The sequence below is a fragment of the Antedon bifida genome, chromosome 4, assembly GCF_963402885.1.
Source record: "Antedon bifida chromosome 4, ecAntBifi1.1, whole genome shotgun sequence".
NCBI lineage: Eukaryota > Metazoa > Echinodermata > Crinoidea > Comatulida > Antedonidae > Antedon > Antedon bifida.
The window spans coordinates 4501189-4527513 of NC_136229.1; the positions used below are offsets into that span (position 1 = coordinate 4501189).

A 26325-nucleotide genomic window follows, 5' to 3' on the forward strand; every position below is an offset into this window, starting at 1 on the left:
ATCCATACATGCGTCGCGCTTACATAATTATCTAATCATCTCTAGTGTGAACGAAACTTAATGATCACAGCAAGCCTGTAAACCCTCATTTGTTAAAGAGACGCAACGCAAGGACGTAGGCACAATGCAAGCGAGTTGACCAATGACAAGCCACTGTTTGAATAATCCATCGCTTGTGATTGGTCAAACCACTTACGTTGCGTTATGTCCTTGCGTTGCGTCGCTAGTTGGAACCAAGCTTTACTTTAATTTAATTTGCCTCTCGTCTTTATAATATCAAAACAAAAACAGAAGATAAAATACACGTTTTCATTAACATATTTTTTCATGTATAGGCCTACTAATCAACGTTATATTAGAGGCGTAACACTTTGTTCCCATGATTGACACAGCGCAAGTACATACGCGCAACGCAGGTGAGTTGACCAAGCGACATTTTATTGATCTACCACGTCGCGATCGGTCAAAGGTCAAATTATTTGCGTTACGCTTACGGCGTTTCGTTCAAGTGGAAATCAAGCTTAAGTAACAGGTATAACGTATCGAGTGATTTATTAACAAATGTATGCAAAATTGTCATCTTTCCAGACTCTTTATTAATGTATTTTATTTGGAATGTTCTTCTTGTATGGCATGTTTTAAAAATTATGTCATAATTTATAAAATGAAAGGGAAGAGTGAACACAAGAGGTTGAATCATACAAACGAGAAAACTGAAGAGCACATTGTATAAACAATGAATGTGGAGATTTATTCTATGTATACCAAGTCTTTCCTTAGCTGTCTGAGTTAATCCTAGTTAATGTATAGGCAAGACAAGGTAAACACTACTGACCATACACATATTTATCATTACCAAACCTTTCTATTCTACAATAACATAAAATCGATAAATATATTCTCGTATACATATTTTAGTAATTTTATATTTAAGCTTTATTGCAATATATTTCCCAATCCAATAACTAATAGGCTGTAGCATTTGTGGTGTCAAATGTACATATGACGTGGCTGTCGTTCATCTTCTGTTTACTAATACACCAACACAATTTCCTATCGACTTAAGGGGCATTGGTTTTACTTTGAAAATGTAGAGCAAAGGCTAATTAGAAGGCATGTTTATGCCATTTGTTTTAACACCAATTATCGACCTAGTTTCCAATGTTATTCGCAAAAAGCAGTCGTTAGAAATATCTTTTATAACAGTTTTTAGATAAATTGCATAATTTGGTGTGTCATAGATTTTTAAAGCAAATAAGGTTTTTGATAAATTGTCATAATTTTAATCTATATATTCAGCGATAGTATTTATGCTTTACAGTTGATCTCTAGAGTTATAACGTTTCTAGAAAAGCCATTAAATATTACATAAAAAAATGTTGCATGCTTAAGAAACTTTAGTCATTGGAGACTCTGATTGCAGCACGATATATACAATACTAACGCGTTCGAACCGATATAGCGTAACCAGCATACACATCCCGTAAAACAACTTAAGTTATGAAATCTTCCCAAGACTACCATAGTTTCCGAATTTAGAGTCAGCAGTCGCTGAAGCTTGCTATTGACGTTAGAGAAGTAACACCGTTGTTTCTTACTTGTAGATTGAGTTAAGCATGAACATTGAGGGTGCTATAATATTATTCACAAGTTAAACATTCGCACATGCGCATAATTATTTTATTGTGTTAGAACGAAATTGCGCCAATTATGAAATACTAAGGCTACATGCGTAACTATTTTTTCAACAGAACAATGTATTTTGCTACAATAAATTTGTCATGATTCGTCAATTTCTTCAGTTTCTTCATGAACAATCCTTATAGCAGTTTCCTTGATATTATTTGCATATTCGAGATCATTTTCATCATGATCATCAACTCCATTCGTCAAGACAGACTGTTCAACACCGACTAGCCATTCTATAATCCTACTGTCATTCTCAGAACTGTCAACATCACTGTCCGAATGAGAACATTCAATGTCATGAAGCATTTGTACAGTAAGATTTGAATCAGAAGTTGTTGCTGATTGGCATCTGATAGGACCTTTGCCATTATTTGTTTTTTTATAATTCTTTGAACCCTTATTTAAACTTTCTTGTTTACAACCTGATGTATGCTTCTCTGACTGCATCCTAGAGTGTGCTTCGTATTTTAGAGGTAGTGGTGTATCAGAATATCTGCGCCTGTATAAACGAGGATTTTTTTCTGTAGGTTTTGATTCACTATTTCTTGGCTTTAACAATTCTGTGGGTATACTAGATAGTCCTGTAAGTGAATTAGACCTGTTTTTACGACCATTTGGAAACGTTCCACTTTTGCCAACAGTGGAATTATTCAACGAGGTACTGGACGAATTCCGTGATAAACTGAGTTTGGAAAAACTATTATTTGATGTTCTTAGAGATGTCTTTGACAATGATATTCCTTCTGTGTTACCACTCTCATAGGCAGATTCCAAACCCGATTCAAAAGGTATAGGTGAAAGCAATGGATGTCTTGGGCTAGCTGATCGGTTTGTCTTTTTATCATCAATCGGCGGTAATAGAAATTTACCCAATTCTGGCGCGCTTCCTCTTCTGAATCTTGCAGACGATGCACGAAAGAGGTCAAGTTTGTCGTCAGACATTTCAGGAGCATCGCCTGATTTACTCCGCATCTTATTATTGGTCGAAAAATAGCGAGTCTGAGTCATGTTGTATTTTCTGTCTGAAAGAAATGATAACAGAACATTACGTTTACTTAGGTGTACATGAGTAAATACAAGAAAAGTATTGTTTGAATTAAATGATTGTCTTATGTCAATGAGTAACCCGGATACATCACGATATTAAATATACATTGAGGTCAATGGTCAGACAGGTCACACAATCAGTTATGCTCAAGTTTTAAAGAAAACTCAATTTAGAGTATAGTTCTTGAATGGTAAAACTTCAATGAAAATTGTAGTTGGCAGTTTCACTCTGAAATGTCAAAGATTGTAGGTTGATGATACTTGCTTTACCTTTTGATTCTATATTCATAATGTATAGAAAAGCATTGCAGTAAATTTTTGTTTGCTAAGACGAGCAAACTAGTAGTTCCCTTATACCCTATTTTCAGTGCTGCATATTTCCACATACAACAATTTTGCCTATTACTAAATATTCAAATTAGTCAACTTCTTCACTAGGAAACTTTATCAAACTTTGCTCGTATTCAAATTAAAGTTTGCTAGTGTAAAAACTAGTCATTGTTGCCCTGCCAAGAGTAAAGTTTAAAAAAATATAATCTGTTTACAACTAGAAGGAACTTCCATAATTCACACTTGCCAACTAATTAGCAAGCACACGTTTGATGACAATTCAATCGCATTTTGAATTACAATAAGACTTATATGATAAATAGTTAATCAATTGTTGATCAGAATTTGTCAAGGTTTCAAACTGAATGGACACAAACAGCTTAAATGTTAGTTAATCCTACAAAAGTAGTTAATTATTCATTGTGTTCTTTTGTCCATTGGCTTTTAATACACTTGTGTTTTTGAACATGATCTGTATACATAGCGTGCCAACACGTTCTCAATTTTGTTAAAGCTCGGTCTATACTATTAAACTTTATGTGACAAAAAATGTTATGTTACAAAAATGTGCCCATATATGGACATGATGATGTCATAGCACTACCATTATGTAAGCATATCACTACCACATTGGGCACTTCACATGTTTTGTCCCATAAATTTAGATAGTGTAGACAGAGTTTTAAAAAAAGTCTATTGAATTGAAAATATGTTCATAGAATAGGACTTGGCAAAAAGTTCTTCGTTCATATAGAATATTGTCAATTGCTGTCCAATTCTATTCCTTCTGCTTGATGTTTTGTCCGGCGAATGTTTCTAATGCCAGTATGTTTAAATATTACGATGTTTAACGATCATGTTAACTGTTGCATTTGCATTTTATCTTCGTTTTATTACCACCATACTGTCAGTATTTCACACATTTATGATGCTAGGTCATGTGATGTTTGTACAATTTCTCATTTATGCTGTGTTATACATGTGACAAGCAAGGAAAGTTCGAAACCATGTTTTACCAAATAAATTGAACTGAAAAGGGAAACATTTTTCTAGGCACCGTCAGACACATTTTGTGCTCACAACTTCATTTTATAAATATGCAAGATAAAGGACTCTAAATAGTTTGAAACTTGACACAAACAAACCCTTTTGTTAGGCCTAGAATACATGTAATTATTTGTTCAAGGTAACCCTCTTTCGGGTGAATATATTTAGTATATTAACTCCCTTAGTCGATATTATCCATGATTGTTACCCTAGCTCCAAGGTTAGCTGGTACACACCTATGGATCATAACAGTATCCTTATTATTTAAAGTCATTTGCCATGTTTGGTATAGAATGAATTATAATTAACGAAAGTCAATGTCCACTGCGTTTATATTCTTCGATTTCCTCAGTGTTAGATTTATTACTATTTTTAGACCCGATTCTCAAAGTGTTATGCAAATTGTGTTGTATTATACGTACCTAAAGCTATCGCTTAGCGCTTGATTTAATTACAGCCATTAAGCTATCTAGCCGGTAATGACAAGACTCGACTGTTTTAAATTAAAGTCTTTAGAAGTATTAAATTAATGGTGACAATTAAAGCTTAAATTAGGTACAAAATTGTTTTATGAACGGATAATGAACTTACACTTAACGTTCTGTTTGAATTGAGAACAAATTAAGAACGGAATAAGAACGATGCATTTTTTTCCAAACTGAATAATTCATAAATAGAAAAGGCAACAAGTGATTCATGTAGACATATGCATGGTTATAAGTTCCCATTATTAAAATGTTCGTATCATCCGAGTGCGCCTTGAGCACTTTGTGGATATGTGCGCTTTATAATGCTTATTATCTTTTATCTGAATTGAACAAAGAAAATAAGATCAATAATATTACATGCCGGTAATAAATTTGGTGAAAGTTCGTAAAAACAATTTTTATGTATTAACCTTTATGTGTGAAAACATCTCATTTATGTTTCTAGGCCTATATAAAACAGATTTTTTTATTTTTTTACTTAACTTGCGTAAGTTGTAAAAGCAACTAGGCATAACCAGGAAAGAGTTCCCCTGGCAAAACATAATTACGTTTTACTGTAAAAGAAACACAAAGTGTGTAAATTATATAATGTATAATAGAACAAAAGTATCAGAGAAATATAACTCATTTCTCTAAAATTACATTTTAATTGTACGAATTGGGAACAATGTATAAAATAACAAATCATATTTTACTAACCTAGCTTAAAGGTATTTTGAAAAATTGTAGAATTTTAACAGTCTTTTCTGATTCGCTGAACCGTCTCCATCTTATATGAGATCGTCGTATGAATCTTCTATTAGAGTGTTATTTTATCAGAAAGAATTATACAGTCCATTACCGCTATTTGATATAGTCGAGATTTAACGAATATAATGCTTGTTGTTTTATTTCCAAACGTCCTGCTCACGATGCATGTTTGTTTTGTGTTTTGACGTCCTGCTCACGATGCATGTTTGTTTTGTGTTTTGTTAGTGGTGAATAAATTAAGAACAGTACGGCACTGGTTACTTAAAATAGTCTTGGTTAGTTCCAGAGTCACATTAAACTGTGTACTAGATTACCGGTACCCGATGTTGTAAGCGATCCAAATTCTTAAAAAGTAAAGAAAAATAACTCATAAATGTCTTCAATATCAGGTATTTCCGTAATCGGTCCAATGAGACTATTATACACTCATTGAGAAATAAGTAAAAATACATTTATTTCTCCGTGGTACAATGATCGGTGTCTGACTGTATAACCAGGCTAACCATGGTTGTTGGTATAATTGAAGCACTTCTATTAGTACGGTAACGGTACCTGGAAGTCCGTTCTACACACAATGGTTCTCAACAGTAGGCTTAGTTACGAAGTATTGATTAGCCAGGCCCGTGTATTATTTAGGCGTACGGTGTGTCTATTTTTATCTCTAGTCTCTTTTCATCGCTCGAGCGGTTTGTTGGTCGTTCTATTCACAGGAGACGTGAAATAATAGTTATGCAAACGACACTGTATAAACAAAGCGGAACACAATTGACCACATCTCTAATAAAATACTAGGAAAATGTGAATGTTTCATTCGTGTTATCAGCAACCATTCTATTGTCAGAGGTACTGTAGACGATTCAGGTTTGAATGAGATTAATCATATTTTGCCATTCTCTGATCGGGACACTGTTATTTTTAGTGATACAAATATTTTAACATTACAAATAAAATTATAAAGAGAACAAAATGAGTACTACATTACGTGAAGATTCTGTCGAGTGGAGTTGACGAACTTTGCTCGCATATTGTAAATAGTTTTTCGTCATATTCTCTTACAGAATATCTTAATTATACTTACAAATACTTTCACTTTTCGAATTTTATGGATACATTTATTTTCCATTATGTTGCGTTCTACCTATTGTCATAGCTAAAAGGATTTCAAAATTGTTCTTTGAAATTACATTTTAAATATTTCAATCTATCATTTGTAATTCGAGGTACTTTTGTATTTAATTTAGCAAATGTACGCAGAGCTACATTGAAAATATTGTTTTTATCATAATTTGTCAATATGGATCTTTCGATTTGCGAAGAAAATTTATTGATCTTGACATTTAGTGACATTTGTGTGAATGTGGGGACAATGGGTGTCTTCGACTCGACATAGCTTTGGTCTAGATCGACAAAATATAAGTGGCTTCTCGCAAATTGAAAGCTTCATGATGATGTCGATATGATACTAATGTTGCTACGCACACACACGTTCAAAAGCTTTACATAATGATTTCAAAGCACGTTTAAAATCACGTGTTTAGATGAAAATTAACTCGTTAAAAAAGAGAACATTTAAAATTGAAAGTGCACTAACATCGTAAGAGATAGAAAATGAAAGGTCATGATGTCTTATTAGATAACGATTGCCATAATTTGCGTTCATTAACCGCCTTAAGCCGTTCATGCAAAATACAAAATATTCAAATTTGATTTTTAATATTGAATCTTATAAATATTATATTCATTTGTTTATTATAATGCCATCCTCTAATTCAATACCAATAAAAACTAGTGTGGCCACACTGAAATTTAAGTTCCCCAGGACGCAACGCAGGGACCTAAGCGTAAGTAAGTAATTTGACCAATCACAAGCGATGGATTATTCGAACGTTTGCTTGTCATTGGTCAACTCGCTTGCGTATCGTCTACGTCCTGAGTGAGTAAAGTATAAATAACCGTTTAAGGTAAATTACTTAAGTCTGTTTTCAATCTTTTATTTCTCTGGTCAGTAGAAAATATACATAATTTGTAATAAATTCGCATGGTTATAAATTACATATACAGAGTTATGTGCGAACTGTTTGTCTTTTGCTTCAATGTAAGCTTTTAAACCATGTTCGATTTTATTTATTCAGAAAGTCAATAAGTACTTAGTTGTCGTTATGTATTCAGTCTTAGTTTACTAAAGGTTACAAGGGTCGCGTACGGTAGCTGATGAACGTTCATTTGCAAAAGGATTTACAATGTATATGTAAACTATGTAGGTAGATACCTATTGGATAGAGGCCTACTATTTCAATCTATTCTTTCTACATGCGTTGTTTCTTCATAAACGATTACATTTTCAAAATTGCAAAGATAATATGAAATAAATGTTTTAAAAAAATGCAAAACTGGAGGGAAAAAACCAAAGAGCAAAGCTCGGTTTATGGCTTTCAAAGTGTATCATCGCCGTATCGTACTCTATTAACGTATCAAAGTATCAATTGTACAAGTATTGTCCCAATTTTACTGTTGACATTAATGTATTGCCACATTCTGATGTATGGTCTCTTAGTAGGCCTATCCATTGGTATTTTCATGTTTTTAAATTGTTTGATATGTATTTTATTTTAATTGAAATAGGACCCCTTAATATCAGTTCTGATACATGGGGTCCTCTCTCTAAAGATGGTTAACAAAATAAAACAATGAATTTGGCAAATTCTGACTTACAGTATGGAATACCACTATACTTGTTGTCATCTTATCTTAGATTATTAAAAATGAATTTCATTTTAATTATTTGCCATATTGAACTCTCATACATTGTTTAATGTTGAATATTACTTATAGATTAGTAAACATATAAAGTACGACTAATAGTCGTCCTCAAGCTCAACTGGAAAGATAGAAAATTGAGATTACCGGCCCAATGGTAGTCAGCAGTGCAGAGCCTACCGAGATATCAGCGCACACTTTTCTGGAATAGATCTGTTGTCCGTCGTTGCCTATATCATAGAGATATTATAGTGAACATCTCCATGCCTATATCTATGACCTATACTGCATTGCAACTTAATATTGGAAAACGATAAATATTTTGGCACACATACTTAATATTGAGATCGGAATTCTGAATTTTCAGTTAAAACTAGAAACGTGATTGATGGACTAACATAAAACAAGGCCAACAGCCATAAGTCGCGTGCTAAAACGCATAGTGATACCGGACCGACAGACAGACAGACAGACCGACAGACCGACCGACCGACCGACATAGTGAACTATAGAGTCGCGTCCACGCGACTAAAAAGACAATAAAGACGGACGTGTGGCAAGTTTAGTCATTCCCGTGAATAGAAAAGTTTAACGGGACCAAAACGGACGCGACAAAGCATCTTCAATCTTGCGTTTTTATTACTTATTTGCAATGGACACTGTCAGTGGCATTCACCAACGTTTTAATGAAGAGATTTTTTTGTTGGCAGTATAGTAAAATATTTGAAATAATAAAATATACTCAATTTGGTTCTGTACTCAAGTCAATGTGTTGATGACAAGCAACGGAATTTGTGATTCTGATATATGAGATATTAATGAATTCTGCATCTATTAATTTAAAAAATCTATTTCCTGACATACAGACTCGCAGTTTACGTTGATTAAATTTCGAGCTACAGATTTAACAAATTTAAGAAAACAAAATGTAAAAGGACTTGTCAGATTTAGTTTGTCATTTGCTTTCTTTTAGAATTTCCTTTCCTATTTCCTAATTAATTGCGGCTTTTTTTATAGTAGTGCATTTATTTTCCACAAATGATGATTGAAATAGGGGGTGAGTTTTCAATATAAAACGCAGCGAAGGACGTAACGCAAATCATCGGATCAATATTATGATAATAATAATAATTGTCTTTTGTATAGCGCGCTTAGCCAAAATAAATTTTCTCTAAAGCGCTACGACCACAAGGCTCGAAACAAGGTGGAAATTACGTCATATGCTATGCGAAAGAGATGTTTTTTCAGCAATTGTTTAAAGATGGCAATAGAATTGGCATTCTTGATTGCTTTTGGAAGAGTATTCCATAAGGATGGAGATTGGTTCCCACTTGAGACGAAATACAAGGACGTAACGCAACGTAAGTGAGTTGACCAATCACAAGCGATGGATTATTCGAACGGTCACTTGTCATTGGTCAACACATTTGCGTTGCGTTTACGTCCTTGCGTTACGTCCTAGTGAGAACCAAGCTTTACAAGCGATGGCGCTCTCATCACCAAACCAACCACCGCCTGGCATTTTTATTTCTCTTGTTTTGTTTGCGTTTAAATTATCGTGTGACTAGTAATCGGTAACTAGGCATTCCATAAATAATATTATTTTAGAAAAAGTCTTTGTTGATTTAGTTGTTTGCATATTGTAGTAATTGTATTAACGTTCTAAGAACAACATGCAATATCGAACAAAAGTGTTTACAACATCGAGTTAACACATTATGTTACCTCTAAGCACGAGCAATTACCGATAACATAATGTTACATGCTCCACTAGACTCATATTATTCAAAGTAAACTAAAATCGTTCCATTCATTTAGGAATTGATTCGGTATTACCTTTCGTTTACCAACTCTAAAACAGCCAACGGCTATTAACGTACTTGATTTTGAAATCTATACCGTGCATTTAACGATAGTGTAAATAGATGCACAGTTGTCTATTGATACGAAAGAGTTGTCTGTTTGTTTGTTTCTTCTTGCATTTCATAACACACTGAAATACAATCTACCAATGTTTACTTGTTTCTCCAAGAGAAGTGCCATTTTTAAACCTTTTAAAGCTCAGGTACAGGCATGAATTTTAAATATAATATCTGGTTAATTGTACTTAAATCAAATATTTGTAACAGAAATCAAGACGAAAAAACATGAATTTCCCTTAATATGGTCAAATACAAAATTTGGCAATATTCTGCCATAAAAACCAGGAATACTTTTTTTCAGTAGTTAGGTAGTTAACCTAATGTAATAACATGTCTGGTGACTCCCTAGAAGGTGAAAAAAGATGGTGGATATACGGTGGATAATTTTTGCTATAACATGAAAATAAAAATCTGAAGTTGAATAAAAATACCAGAAATGTAAAATTCAAGTTATATTACTTATATTTAGTCATCTGATAAAATTTTTTACCACACCGTTTATTTTTCATAGCTTTTTAAAATGCCGCTCTATTTACAAAATGTGTGTACAAAAGAATAGAGATTTTACTGTGTAATTTGAACTATCCCCCCACTGATAAGAAAGTGCTTTTTTTCAACAAGCTTGTGTAACACAAATAAAATCCCAAAAATTATGAAACATAGGGGAAACTATAGATCGATAATTATTGGAATGTATGATCAATAGAAATTTTTTGCCCGCACCTGGCCTTTAAAATAAAGTAAATTATGGTAAATCAGTCTCAATGTTTAGATACAATATTCAAGCGTAACTAGAGGCTTATTAGGCAGTTTAGGCATACTACGTCACACATTCTGTGTAGCGTAGCATCAATACCGTACGTGATATCCGAATTTCGATGCGTTTCGACGTGCGGATTTCATTTTACACCTTTAAGATTTATTCGTTGGAAATTAAGTTTTTAAACGCGGCACAAATCACATTTTACCAGCAAAACTTAAAAGAAAGGTATAAAAATGTTGAAATGAAAGAAGAAAACGCAAGGAATTGGACCTTTACTTTTTTTAAATTATGTTAATGACTTACCTAACATATCTTCCCGTTTGCGGATGATACTAATAAATTAATTAATACTCACTAATTACGAATAAAGAACTAATTACCTTCTTTTTAACTACAAAGCAAAAAAATATAGATTTTATTATTATTAAAATTAATGATAATATTTCCACAAAAACAATTTGATATCCACAATTACAATATAAGATTTGCCAAAACTACAATTTTATCCGAAAACCATACATTTCATTTGAGAAGAAAATCAATTTTTTTACAATGGCCCAAAATGATTGAATTGATTAAGCATTTCATTTAAATCTCTTTCTAATCTTTCTTCGTTCAAATATAATCTAAAGAAGTCTCTGGTTGCGGCTTATGGCAAATACATTTCCTGCTACTGTACTGATTCTTAATAATTATTAGTTGTTCTTTTAAATTGGACTACTGTACCTTCAATATTGTATTTATATTTTATTTTAATCTGGTGGACTTAACGTTTGTCTCAAAACTTACTCTGGCCTCCTTCTGAACACTTTTTTTACTAGTGTAATTTTGTTTTTTTCATTTTAAATGTTATGTATGTGTGCAGAGAAACAGTAAAAGCAAACAAACTTGACAAAAGAGTAAAAAGAGTAAAACATGTTGGCCTAGATAGGCATAGGCTAGGCCTACCACCTACAGTACTAGCATGGCTCTCTAACGGTAGTAAAATGATTGTGCCAAAATGAAAAAAGCTACGAGTTGTGACACGGATATGTAGGCGTAAACCTGACAAACTCTCTATTATTGGTTGATTATTATCTTGTGAGTTTCCAACTGCCCTCCACTGTTATTGTAATAAATTTATTATTTTTCTTTTTAGAACAGAGGCACAATTCTTTACAGCAAACAAATAAATGTGCATATAGTTTAAAAACATACATAATAATAATTAACATACAGTAACATAATAGTTGACAAGTTATGATACCGTATTGTAAGTAAGTACAGTAAGGAGAAATAATTAGAAGTTGACGAACGAATTTTCCATAGAATGCATATTTTTTTGTTTGTTAAAAGAGGGCGTGATCACGCAATACACGTTTTGAAATTCCCATTACGCAAAGTTTATTTCATCATAAAAATGTAATTGAATGTATGATACTGGATGGCGATAATAGTTTTTCAGCGGTAAATAATTGAACTTAGATTAATTACACATCATCGAGAAACATCAATGTTGCGTTAGAAAAAACACCTTAGCAGACATTTGAGTATACAGACACCACCCTGTCTGGCTTTTATCAGAAAAAATTGAATTCCTTCATGGTGAACAATCCTTGTCGATTGGCGAAACATCGTATTCTGATCATAGTCAGAGTTAAGATCAACAAGCCTTAGTTATAATAATCTATATTAACTATATTCCAATTTCAATTGTTGAGTAACAGAATATGACATTTACTGACTACTAGCCGAGGAGGATAAGAGGGCGCGAGTATGAAAGTGAGGACAGAGCCATATATATAAATATATAAGTGTATATGGCTCTGAGTGAAGAGAAAGTTTAAAATGATAGAGGGTAGCATTCAACAAATTGCCGCCTTCGATCTAGGCCATAAGCAGTAAATTTTAACGTTTCATCTCGTTCCGATGTCATGGATCTACAATTTCTTTACATATTTAGAATAATAATTTTATAAATAACAACATATCAAAAGTTCTCCATAATCGTGTTAGACAATTTTGAGAAATTACTGTTTAATTTTGGTACTTTATTTTAATATACACCGCGTGAGTGATTTGGTCGGGTCGAACGTTACACGTTCAAATTATCCGCAACGTCTTAAAAACTGTACCACGTGATCGTATTTCACCAATCATGCTCTGGTTACAGATGAGGGAATCCCCAAAACTCACACACGGCAACGTCACACGTGGACAAAAATATTCAATCATGAATGGAGTAACTAGACGTGGAAGAAAAGGATTTCCCCACCGAACAAATGCTACTGTAAACGAAGAAATGATGCATCTTATGATGTGTATTGAAATAGTCTCCTGCTCATATAGGAAATGGGAATTTTAGAATGTTACCACTTAAACCAGTGTGCTATATTAATATTCGTACAGAAAGGCTAGCCTAGCTAGCTACGTCTTTAGGCTCTAGCCTAAAGGCTTAAGGTAGCACACTAGCCTAGGTCTGGAGGTGTATACTAGGCTACTCTCAAGATGGTATAGGCTAGGTAGGCCCAGCAACAGCACAGTACAGTTAGGCCTGCTACTAAACTATAACTAAATGGGCTATTATTAAGTTAAAACGGCGACAAACGGAATACAAAGACACAGGTGAGGATAGCATAATTTTAGTACATTTTGAGCAAACACAATAAATACACATTAAAATTAATATATTGTTATTTATTATTATTATTAATTACTGTTGTTTAATTCTGTTATTGTTTGAAATAATTAATTTGGTCTGGCCTAGTAAGCAGGCTTTCCCTATATACTGTACCTAGGCTATCCTATTTAGTATTATGCATTCATTCATCCTCGGACCAGGCCTAGAGTATTCATACATCAGCCCGGTATTATTTTTATTTATAAATGCTTCATTTTAATTAAAAATAATATATTTCATTTCAACTGTATCTTTTCAATTCAATTTATCTTCAATTTATGTCTAGGTTGTCTAGTGGAACGGAGGCACAAAAATGCTTAACATGTTCACTGATTCTGGTAAGTTTTGGATCCATTTTTAATGTAGAGATGAGAAATACCAAAAGATTTATGTTTTGTTGTAATTATGTACAATAGTAGTAAAATTAGTAATGAAAGTTAAAAATAGTAATGAATGCAATAAATAGCTGAAAAACATCCATTACTTTAAAAATGTTTTATATACCAGGTTGCATTGTCAATAAACACTATATAGTAATGTAAAGTGTGTGGTAGAGTAAGTAAAGTTGAGAATGTTTCAACATTTCTGTGTATGGTTTACCACAAATCTGAACTAATTTTTAAATATAAAACCAAAAAGATTCATTGTAATTTAATAATATTCAGTTTAACTAAAATATTAAGTAATCGATATAAATTAGATAATCTATTCTTGATTATTTGTTACAGAAATGATACCAGCTTCAAAACAATTGTCATCATCTTGAATTTTTCATAAACTTCACAACCATCAACTGGCTGAATGTAAAATACTTACTGCAAATGTTGCTGAATCTCTGTTGATCACATTTTATTTCAACAGCACAATATTTAATTGTACCTACCTACCATGTAGTATGTACATACTGTATATGAAGGATATTCCACATAGTAATTATTACTACATAGTTAAAGTATATTTGCTATTTCCATTGTATACTGGCCATGCCGCACCTGAAATTGACAACTTTTCTAATTGACTACTAGTTATGCTGGTACAACGTATCTAGAGAAGAGTAGGATTATATACATTGTATATTGGGCAACATGTAGGGTTGTGAAAAAACACAAATCCAAAAGAAACAAAAAAAAAATAAATGAAAATACATGTACCATGAGGTACATGTGTACACAAGGTATTTGTTTTTATATTGTGTGTTATGTCCAGTTCATATCATTATCAACAATAATTCTCTCCACAAGAGTTACATTCATGTTATCAATATAACAACAGTAGAAATGGGATGGCAGGCCTACTTATCTGGTGTTTCACAGAAAAAAGGGGTTGTTTTTATGGAAGCTCCTGGCCTAAATTGGCACTAAAAACTCCCAAAAAATGCAATATTTAAGTTACAATAAATAAGTTATTGCATAATCATTTATTTTTTGTGTTGAAAATTTACTCAGGTGTCACTAACCTACTAGCATACCCATTGCATGAATATAAATATTATTATGGCAAGTCACTTTCTAAGAAATCATGTAGGCTTATGTACTCCTCAAAACAAATAAAACATCAAAATTATCTATAAAATTAGCAAATTCTCAGCTGGTGCAGCGCATCTTCCTATATAAAAAAAATCATCAAGCTGGTTTGAAAAGGTTGTTTATCAACCCTCTCATGTAGTTGAACAGAAAAGGGATAGTATTTATGCAGGCGCCTTTTACGGTTTGAGTCGAGTTCACACAATATTGGCACTAAAAACAAAAAAAGTGCAATGTAAGTTGCAATCATATTATTGCATAATAATTTCTTTTGCGTTGAAACTTCACTTGTGTGTCACTAACTCACTAGGATACCCATTGCATGAATATAAATACATAGTGAGAGTTGATTATCAAGATATAACTGCTCAAAAAACAACTAAAAAATATTAAAATTATCTATAAAATTGGCCAAATCTCAGTTTTTGCATCTTCATAAATAAAAACTTCCTAAAGCTGACAAGTTAAAACTTTAAATATTGGTTAACAACCATCTCAAATAGTTGGGGAAAAAATATAAATAGGGTATGTCAATTAGTTACGAAGATATTGTGTCTTAAAAATCTTGAAAAGTGCATTTACAACTAAATAATTGTAATTGTTCAGTTTTCGTCACATACAAAATACTTATTTTTAAAATTTAAAATTTTGGATAAGTGTTCACAATATACTGGACTACTCACAGAGAAAAGACAATTGTATTTGGACAAATACTTTTAAAGATATTGGCCCATAAAAGTACCTCCAGACCTCAAAAAGTGCCTTTTTTGCAGTAGTGGGGTACCTTTGAGAGGCCATTGCTCAAAAGTGTACAGGTATTTCATGGAGAACTTTTGATATAGTATGGGTAACATATTCATTTCACAATATCAACTTTCAAAATGTAGATCTAAGAGATGGGAACGAAATCCATGTTCTAGGCATCTTTTGAGCTACTGCTTATGGCCTAATCCAGAGTAGACGAAAAACATCTATGTTTTGTTTGTTCGTGAGAGGGCGTATATCACAATAAAAAAAAAGTGGGAGATATGAACGATCGCGCTGTGATCGCAAAAGACAAAAATACCGTAGAAAATCACGCTCTCCTGTCCTAACAATAGAGACTAAAACAGGTCGCCAGGCCATTAAACGGTATATCTAAACGTAGATTGTAAAGTAACGGGTAAGTAACTTTAGTAAGAATTTAGATTTGGTGGACTAGGCCCGACTGTAAAAACTTTGTTGTGGTACGATGCACCTGGGGATGAATAACTGAGTCGGTAGTTTAATGTGAGTCGTTTCGCCCCAACCAATAAACAATGAATTTGTCAGGCACTAAAAAAAACAATTACATATTCTAATAGTTTGATTTGGAATCTTTCATTGCTCCATAAATATGATAAGCTAGCTGCTCTTTGTAAAATAAATAATATAAAACAGATAATATAACAAATAAGTACAACAGATTGTAAATTGTTGTTAAAATGGCTAACTCTAGTCTATTCTAGTACGGCTTGTCTTCCTCAGTTTGTTGGTGATTCAATTCTCTTAGAAAAAGAGCCACAAAACTTGCTGTTGAAATTAAAACTCAACCATATAGTGACCGCATGAAATTTATGAAACTGCCATCATTAGCATTTCGAAGAAAGAGGTCTTGCTGCTTACAGATTTTTAGAATGATACAAAAGTATGATAATGTTAATCCGGGTGTCTTTTTTGAATTAGCACCATCTACTGTAACTAGTGGCCACAATTTTAAAATTTAAAAAGTTCATAGTAAATCGAAACGCAGACAGAAATTCTTTTCAATATCTGCAGTAAGTTTGCCATATCATATAGTAAATGCATCCTCTATCAATAATTTAACTGGAAAACCCACAACCTAAAGTTTGAGGCGCTAGTTCCGTTTCGCACCTGTTTTTATTTCGACTTCCTTTTGACTCCAAACTTGTTAAGTAACTTATTGTGAATACCACACCTTAGAATTTGGCCTCATAAGTACTTTTATGAAGAAGAATCACATAAAAAGTAGCAAATAAATCCTTTAAATTCATGATTTTACAGACATGTTTCTCGTATACCGTTCGCGAATTTAGCATACTGGAAGTTCAATATTTTCGTTTCTATGGAGCGCCAAAAGAGCAAATATAATAGATGGTTAAAAACTCAGTGGAATGCGTCTTCTTTTAATGCATCTATTATTGAAATACACGTTTAATTTCAATATATGTTGTCAATAAAAATGCTGTAACATGTTACTGCTAATAATGTGCTGTTTTCAAATATCAACAGACCCTAAATCGGCATCACTACCTAGCCTGGCCTAAGACTAAGAGGAATATTATTTAGATCATTGAGGTATAAACCTACAGTACATGTACTATGATGATGAATTTGTAGATTTTTATTCTTAAAAGTTAACGAAAACCATGTACAGTATCAACAGTAACATTGCATTGACAAAATATGTTAAAATTGAACGTAATTTTCACCAATAAATGCATTAAATATACGCATTATACTGAGTTTTTAGCCCTCTATTATGATTGCTCTTTTGGCGCTCCATAGAAACAACAACATTGAACATGGAGTATGCGAAATTCACGAACCGATGTGCGAGAAACACGTCTGTAAATTCATCAATTTAAAGGATTTATTTTTTACTTTTTGTGTGATCTCCTTCGAAAAAGTATTTTTGAGGCCTAATTCTAAGGTGTGGTACTCACGATAAAGTTACTGAACAAATTTTGAGTCGAAATAAATGACAGGTGCGAAACGGAACTAGCGCCAAGTTTGAGCCATATAACCCAGATTTTCAAAGAGGGACTCACAAACCTTAACAGGTTTATAGTTTAAAGGTCAAGGTAAATCATGGTAAAATGACACAGTAATAGTATTGTATACGTATGAAGACAACAATATTCCACATAAAATAATAATGATATATATCTAGGCATACTTCTTTTTTATTAATACTTAAAAACAATTCTGATGAACATCATATCTCGCATAGCGCCCTCGTAGAAAATAACTGATCTGTAGTAAGAGGATGCAAGTCTAATTATGAATGATGGTAGAAGAAGGTCAAGAGAGAATATTATGAATTTACGGATGTAAATAAGTGGGGTCACGAAGTTGCGAAAGAAAAACATGATTATTTTATAGTGATAAGTGAAATGGTGGCAAGACAATTTGGAACAAGAAAACGCAACGAAGAGCAATTGTTAAAATATGTGAGTTGCAATTAAGTTTATTTTAATTAGTTTGTTGTTTGCACACCGTGTGTATGTCACGTGTTTTGTAGTTTTTCCCCTTTTTCTAATGGGCCCCAGTATCACAAATATTTCATACTTGTTGTAAACATAGGCCCTCGCAAACTCAAAGTAGACATTTGCCGTAGGCATAGTTGTTTTTAATCCAGTAAATCTTAATTTTGAAAGCTATTAATAAAATGTGTCATTCATTGCAATTAATACATCATTTAACTCAATTTGGTATTAGCAGTTTATTAAAACGATGCAAAAAACAAATAATTAAATATGACGTAATCCTTACAAAAATGTTACTGTTACATGCATTCTTGCTTACTGCATTTAATCATTTATTATTATAAGATTATGCAGATTTTGAAAAAAAAATCACTAATATAAAAGTGATGAGTGCATAAATAATAAGGCGTGTTTATAAATAGCTCTCATAAAACCAAGCCTAGCATGTACATCATAGTGTCAGGCCAGTAATGTGTTCGTTCATTGAGCTAAATAAGTAGTAGAGTTGGTTAAAAACACATGCCATTCATTCAAAAATACCCTCTATTTTTTAATTTTTTTACGTTTAAAGATGAAATGTGTGTTAAGAAAATTATTTTATGCGTTAATCAAAAGATGGAAGTGTTGCAAGTTGCCGAAGAAACCTCGATTTTCTTGGTAAAGTGTGAGCGTTTTATTTTCAGTATAACCTCTATGATGTTGCTAGTGCTACCGAAGGATGGTTGATGAGCGTTAATTCGTTTCCATGGTTACATTGACGTCAAACTATCCCTGTAAAAATTAATACAATTCCCTCTCTGTTCAGATGATGTGGGCCCCTGTATTCGTACGTGCATTAATTGGAAACGGTATGCATAATTAGGTGCAATCGCCGAGGGATTTTTGGAGTGTGATAAAGTCGATTTTTTCGACGTTTTCAAGATATCATTTTATATACTATACAAATTATTAGCATTATTTACATTAAATACAGATGTAAAAAATAACGAATTTCTTTGAAAATCCTGTTGACGCGTATAAGCAATCAGTTGTGTTCTGCATGTAAATTACATAATGATCGTACGGACTGAATGACACGGCTTATCGACTGATTTTACATTTTCATTCAACTAATAAAATATGACGACTAAAAACGAGATAGTAATATTAAACAATAGTCATACACTTTCTAAATTCGAGGATGTATTTTATATCTTCAGATCACTAAGCGTGTCGTCACAATACATAAATGATTGCAAAGTAATTATTAATTAGTTTAAATCTTGATTAGTGACTAAGTACTGCATCTCAACAAGGATTATAATTTACTGAAGTATAAACAATGTATCAGAATTATTAGTAACTGTTAATAAACAATAGTGCTATTTACAGCCAGTGAGTAGACCTTAATGTTATAAGGGGAGAGTTCCTTGGCATATAATAAAAATAAACACAATTGTCATTAAACTGTTAGCGATAATATAATTTGTATTGCTGCAGTATCGATTACCCTAAGATTTTACAGCTGATGGGTGCGTGTAATGATTTTGGTGGGGGTTGAAATATTGATTTAAAAAAATGAAATTTAGGAGATAATGATGAATATGATAAATATCATTATTCACATGATGAGAAATGATTTTGTAACACATTGCAACGAGGAGGAATGATATTGTTGTAATATGATAGGGAGGTTTCGCAACCTTACGAATACGAAAACGAAAACAGATACGTCACGCACACGTATTCGTTTTCGTAAGCCAGTAAAATCTGTTTCGCATGACAACGAAATATTGAGAGCGCCGTCTAAAATATGACTGCGGTAAATTTGAGCGAAGCGCGGGTACGTGTTGCTTGGTGCTTGGCTGCCTAGGCCTAGCGTAACATCAAAGCGAGTGAGGACTTTAAAAACTGCTATTTATCAAAATTGACCTAGCATTTTAGTAAATTACTTTAGTAAATTACTTTCAATAAATCTATAATTATATTATAATCATGAATCGTTCCCGATTCAAATGCAAAATGTGCAAAATAGATCCAAAACTATACTCGTTTTGTAGTTACGAATATGACTGGTGATATTCGTCAACACGAATACGCTTTACGAATATGAAATGGGGATCAGCTCAAAAGTTTCACAAATGTGTGACGTATCCGTTTTCGTTATCGTATTCGTAAGGTTGCGAAACCTCCCTACTATTTTTAAGATGATAACGATGTTTGGTGATGATTTTGATGAGGATGATGTTGCGATAATGGCGAGAATAGTAATGGGTATGATTTTGGTCATAATGATGATAACGTTTGTGATAATTAGTGATTGTGGTTAAGATGATGTGATGATACTGATAATGAATGATAGTGATTATGTTGAAATGATGATGTGGTGATAATGACGAGGAATGATAATGATTTTGGTGATGATGATGTGGTGGTGATAATGATGATGAATGATAGTGATTCTGGTGATGATGATGTGGTGATAATGACGAGGAATGATAATGATTTTGGTGATGATGATGTGGTGGTGATAATGATGATGAATGATAGTGATTCTGGTGATGATGATGTGGTGATAATGATGAATGATTGTGATAAGGATGATCGGATGATAATGATGATGAATGATAGTGATTCTGGTGAAGATGATGGGATGATGATAATGACGAGAAATGATAATGATGAAGATGATATGGAGATGAGGATGTCGGTGATAATGACGAGGAATGATAATGATTTTGGTGATGATGATGTGATGGTGATAATGATGATGAATGATAGTGATTCTGGTGATGATGATGTGGTGATAATGATGAATGATTGTGATAAGGATGATCGGATGATAATGATGATGAATGATAGTGATTCTGGTGAAGATGATGGGATGATGATAATGACGAGAAATGATAATGATGAAGATGATATGGAAATGAGAATGTCGGTGATAATGATGAGCAAACAGATGCATAATGAGTGTCGTCAGGATTATTTTGGTGATAAAGCCTAATGCTGAGGATGGTAAAGATAATGATGAATATGGTGATTATATACGATAATGCTGATGGTAGTAGATGAAGATGACATGAATGATGATGACGACGACGATGATGATGTCGAGTTGAATGATGGTGATGACGACAACCATAATAATTCAGTGAGAACTTATTACTAATTAATAATAGTAATATTAGCCAGCGTTAATCGGTTTTATGGAATAATACATGGCCTAAAATACATATTGTTGATTGTCGGACCGCGGACGAAACAAGGCGATATGTCGCTAAATATTAATATACAATAAATGCTCTTTTCTATTAAACATGCCATAGTATTTGAATGACAAATGAACTTGTTTCTCCATTGTTGTTCGGCCGACAAAGCAAACCGGTTTTGTCTTAGTTCAATTAACTTCCTTCGCAACGAATAAATTGCTTCTATATGTTTGGTCGGGCTCTCTATGCATTTGTAGGCCAGACTTTTCTAGACCAAAAATAGCTCTCTTAAAACGTCTTTTAAATTGCATTACACTTTACAATAAGATGCGCACTTTATCACACTTTTTAATAGGTTATTGACATAACGATTTCTTTATTAATTCAGGCTTTCAAGTTGCATTGTATCTTGAATATCATATGCAATTTCTATAATACATTGTCAAAGTAATGGTTAGGGTTACTTTTTTTGCTTATGACCTATGATAAAATAGTCACATGTGATACATATGTCACACAGCATTACAGCATTTTCCTATGATACTGAACAATTTAGATAAACTAACGAGAAACTATTGTATAATACCACTGAGTATTCTGTTGATTTGATTTTTTTTACAAAGACAATGATCATTAGTGAATCACAATTCATTATCTAACCTACAGTAATATATAACGGTACTTGAGAAAATTAGTAATAAATAACTGGGGTAGAATTATTATTTAAGCTCTGTCTACACTATCAAACTTTATGTGACAATAAAATATGATGTGGCCATATATGGACATGATGATGTCATATCACAATCATATTTGGGCACATCACACTTTTTTTGTCAAACTAGTTTGATAGTGTAGACAGAGCATAAGATATGTTGTTGTTAGAACGATTGAAGAAAAGCAGTCTTTCTGAAAAATGAAAATAATCGTAACATATTTTTGTAATAGCGCCAGCTATTGGTTGTATACTAAAATGTTAAGGGATTATATTCATTCAATTCGTCGTCAGCTGCATTGGCGACACAGTAACGTACAGTACGCAGAAATGGACACGCACGTGCAAAAGTTAACACTATGTTCATTGGCGTGTGTGCGTATGCGTCAGCTTCTGCATTTCATCGTCGTGTTAATAAAGTATTTTATAATTTGTAAATTCATATTTTTAAATTTGCCCTTTGGTTAAGTGTTTAACAGTTGGAGAGGCAGCGTTGTCATTGTCGGCCCACTTCTGTATTTTTTTCCTCTAAATTCTCTTTTTCCTATAATTATAGAATAAATACTTTGCATGTAATACATATATAAATAAATATATAATAAAATAAAAAAATACAATACATATAACGTTGATACATTTACGATGTTCGAAAATGTTTGTACGAGTTCGAAATGTCTATTTGTCCACATTTACTTGTCTTGGCCATTCATGGGTTGCTCCTTGGTACTCATTGGTTGCTCCTTAAGCACTCTTGTACCGCTCCTTGGCCACTTCTAGGTTGCTCTTTGACCACTCTTGGGTCGCTGCTTGGCCACTCCTGGGTTGCTTCTTGGCCACTCCTGTACCGCTCCTTGGCCACTCCTGTACCGCTCCTTGGCCACTCTTGGGTCGCTCCTTGGCCACTTCTAGGTTGATCCTTGACCACTCTTGGGTCGCTGCTTGACCACTCTTGGGTTGCTGCTTGGCCACTCCTGGGTTGCTTCTTGGCCACTCCTGTACCGTTCCTTGGCCACTCCTGTACCGCTCCTTGGCCACTCTTGGTTCGATCATTGGCCACTCATGTGTTTCTTCTTGGTTACTCTTGGATCGCTCCTTTACCACTCCTAGATTGCTTCTTGGCCACTCTTAGGTCGCTCCTTGGCTACTCCTGGGTTTCTCATTGGTCACTCCCGTACCGCTCCTTGGCCACTCCTAAGTTGCTCCTAGACCACTCGTGGGCTGCTCCTTGGCCACTCGTTGGCTGCTCCTTGGCCACTCTTAAGTTGCTTCTTGGCCACTCCTTGGTCGCTCCTTGGCCACTTCTAGGTTGCTCCTTGACCACTCCTGTACCGCTCCTTGGCCACTCCTGTGTTGTTCCTTGGCAACTCCTGTGTTGCTTTTTGGCAACCCCTGAGTCGCTCATAGTTATTTCACCATAATATCAAGTTATACATCCAGATTAGTCAACTTGACTTTACATAATTTAAATTTCACCGAATATCTATCCATGTCGATTACTGTAAATTATGTTTGTTTTTCATCAAGCTGAGAATGGTGCAATTGCCACGAATCAAAATGCTTCTTACCAAAAATAACTTTAAAATGTGTTAAAAAATCATGCTTAATTCTCGTTAAAGAGTTGGCGAATTAGCATCTTCCTATTCGCCTGGTGATAAGCCACGCTTAATACGAATTTTGCGCGATTTCTGAGTTTCTCTCTGCCGATTGTAGTTCATAATGACGCCATTTTCTATCTCCCTGTAGATCGTGTAATCGCAGCGCTTCTTAAAGCCCTGACATTTCGTCCTCGGGCACGCGTTAAAAGTGACACATTTTTACTTGAAAAGTGGAATTGTAGCATGTATTTATCAAGATTTGCCTTTCAATGCCAAGTTTCTTATGAAATTTGATTTTTTTGCAACTAACCAACACAGCTTAAATTAGTGTAGAAAAGCCTCCACTTTGGATACTTTGCTTTTTGCGATACTTGGTGTGTTTCTTGTTTTCTGTATCAATTTATCTAAAGCTATAGGCGTGTACAGATTTTTTTTTAATCATACCCCTTTTAAATCGCCTAGCAAAACTCATACACCCGGGCGAAAACTAAATAAAACTCAGGTGTAAACTCCGGAAGTTGCTTTTAAAGGTTATAGCTACATTCTATTTTTCTTCTTTACTTTTTTTATATACTGAATTGTATTCATTAAATTTTATTCTTTAGAATTAATGTAAACATTTTAATTCTTTTAATATATTCTAAGAATGAAATTAATTTAACGTAATTATACACTTTCTTGTCAATTGTTCTTTATCTGCCTTTTTAAACCTTATTATTACGTTTCTATGATTTATATAATTATTTTATTATTATGTTTTCAATAGAAGGAAATGCTTCTTTTGATTTTATCTGAAAAAAAAAACGTAAAACGTATCCGCATTTTTATTCGATCACCCTGGACTGAGCTCCAGTGGCCATATTCACTATTCACATTTATGGTTAAATTTAAATGTTTATTTTGTCTTTTTATAAGTAAGTTTCTATTGAAATGAATAACTTTATTAAGACTGCAAAATGGCCTATTAAAAATTGTATAGATCTTTTTTTTTTCATGATTTTGGGGGACAATACGTATATTTATGGGAAATATCTCGTGTGAGTGGGGAATACGAACTTTGCGTGGTATAACAACGACTACTGTATCAAGTATTATTTATACAATATCGACCACATGTGTAAAGAAAAATGATACAATTAATAGGTGTATACCTTATTATTCGTTAATTTCGTGTTGGCCTCCACAGAAAACTTAGGCCTACTAAACTCTAACATAATTATAAAGTATATTACATAATCAAAATCAATATATCTCATTAGTTTCATTATAAAACTGTCATTATCAATGATAATTAATATTAATATTTAATTCAAATTCCTGCAGATGTATAGGCCTATATTGCGAATACTTTATTGCATAACAGCTTGTCTTCTAACTTCTACTTCTGTACCCTTTGTGTTTTGTAACCAGTGCCGAGCACAGGACTCCTCGTGAAACAGCCTGTATTGCATTAAAATTATTTAATTTTAATTAAATAAATTTTAATTTATGCTGTAAAATAGATTACAAATATAACGTACATGTCACATATCGTTATGATGACATTTTAATGATGCGATTGAAAAAAGATAGATAAAATTTACTAGACAAACAAGAGTCAAAATATCAAATCATGCGAAAGACAATATACCAGCAGACCTAAATTAAGATTTTTCTACATTAAACATTCTAACAAGTACAGATGTTATTTACGCCTCCGCTCAGGTTTACACCTTGGTTAGTCACGAATTCGTGTATGAGAGTTACGCTAATTCGTGTGCAACAAAATAAAAAATATATTTCATACTTTTATTTGTTAAGACAACTGTAAATTAATTTCCGCTGAATAGTCTGTGCTACAATTATATTGATTTATAATTACTGTATATGATGATTTTCGATAAAACTTTTGTTGAAAATCAGGTTTTTCTTATAGTCTTATAGTCTGTAGGCTACCTAGTGTAATATTAAGACAATCTTATTTCAAATGTTATATAATTCAGAAGAATATAAAGCAATAATAAACAATGATATGTTATATAAACATATTCCCTTTATTTTGAGTTATATATCAAACACAAACAAAATGACCATACTGTGTAACAAGTTTTTCTGTCAGTGTTTTTTTATTGTTTCTTTTCCAACTTTATGAAAAAGATAATAATGCCGAATAATATACCGAATGGTGAGACTGTATAAACATCAACCGTGTATTCGCGTGTAATATTTGTGCGGCATGTATACAAGCATCCTATACCAAAAGATGAGACTGATATTAAAGGCATCAAATGTGTGAGGTGGACGAGTGCTAAGTGTAGTTAATTTGTCATGACCATATACTGTTTAACAATGTTTTTCTGACAGTATTTTTATTTCTTTCCCAACTTTATGAAAAAGATAAAGCGTCCTACTATGATTATTGGCCATGGCACAACTGTAGCGATACCTTAATGATATGATACGACACTTACGTCACAGTTTCGTAAAACATCTTGCATATACTTAATGATTACCTGGCGAACAAATAATTAATTCGTAGTAATTACTGTTAAAATATTATATGTTATAGACAACGATAATAATTGATGCAGTACGCATAATATAAAAATAGTTCTATTCTTA

General features: G+C 33.1%; 1 long non-coding RNA gene across 1 annotated transcript; it reads left to right on the forward strand.

The window, feature by feature from the left end:
• The first annotated feature begins 13169 nt into the window (after positions 1 to 13169).
• On the forward strand, positions 13170 to 14563 carry LOC144840919 (uncharacterized). Its single transcript, XR_013611975.1, has 3 exons — positions 13170 to 13397; positions 13739 to 13790; positions 14181 to 14563. It is a non-coding gene; the product is annotated as an uncharacterized LOC144840919 (long non-coding RNA).
• The last annotated feature ends 11762 nt before the right edge of the window (positions 14564 to 26325 follow it).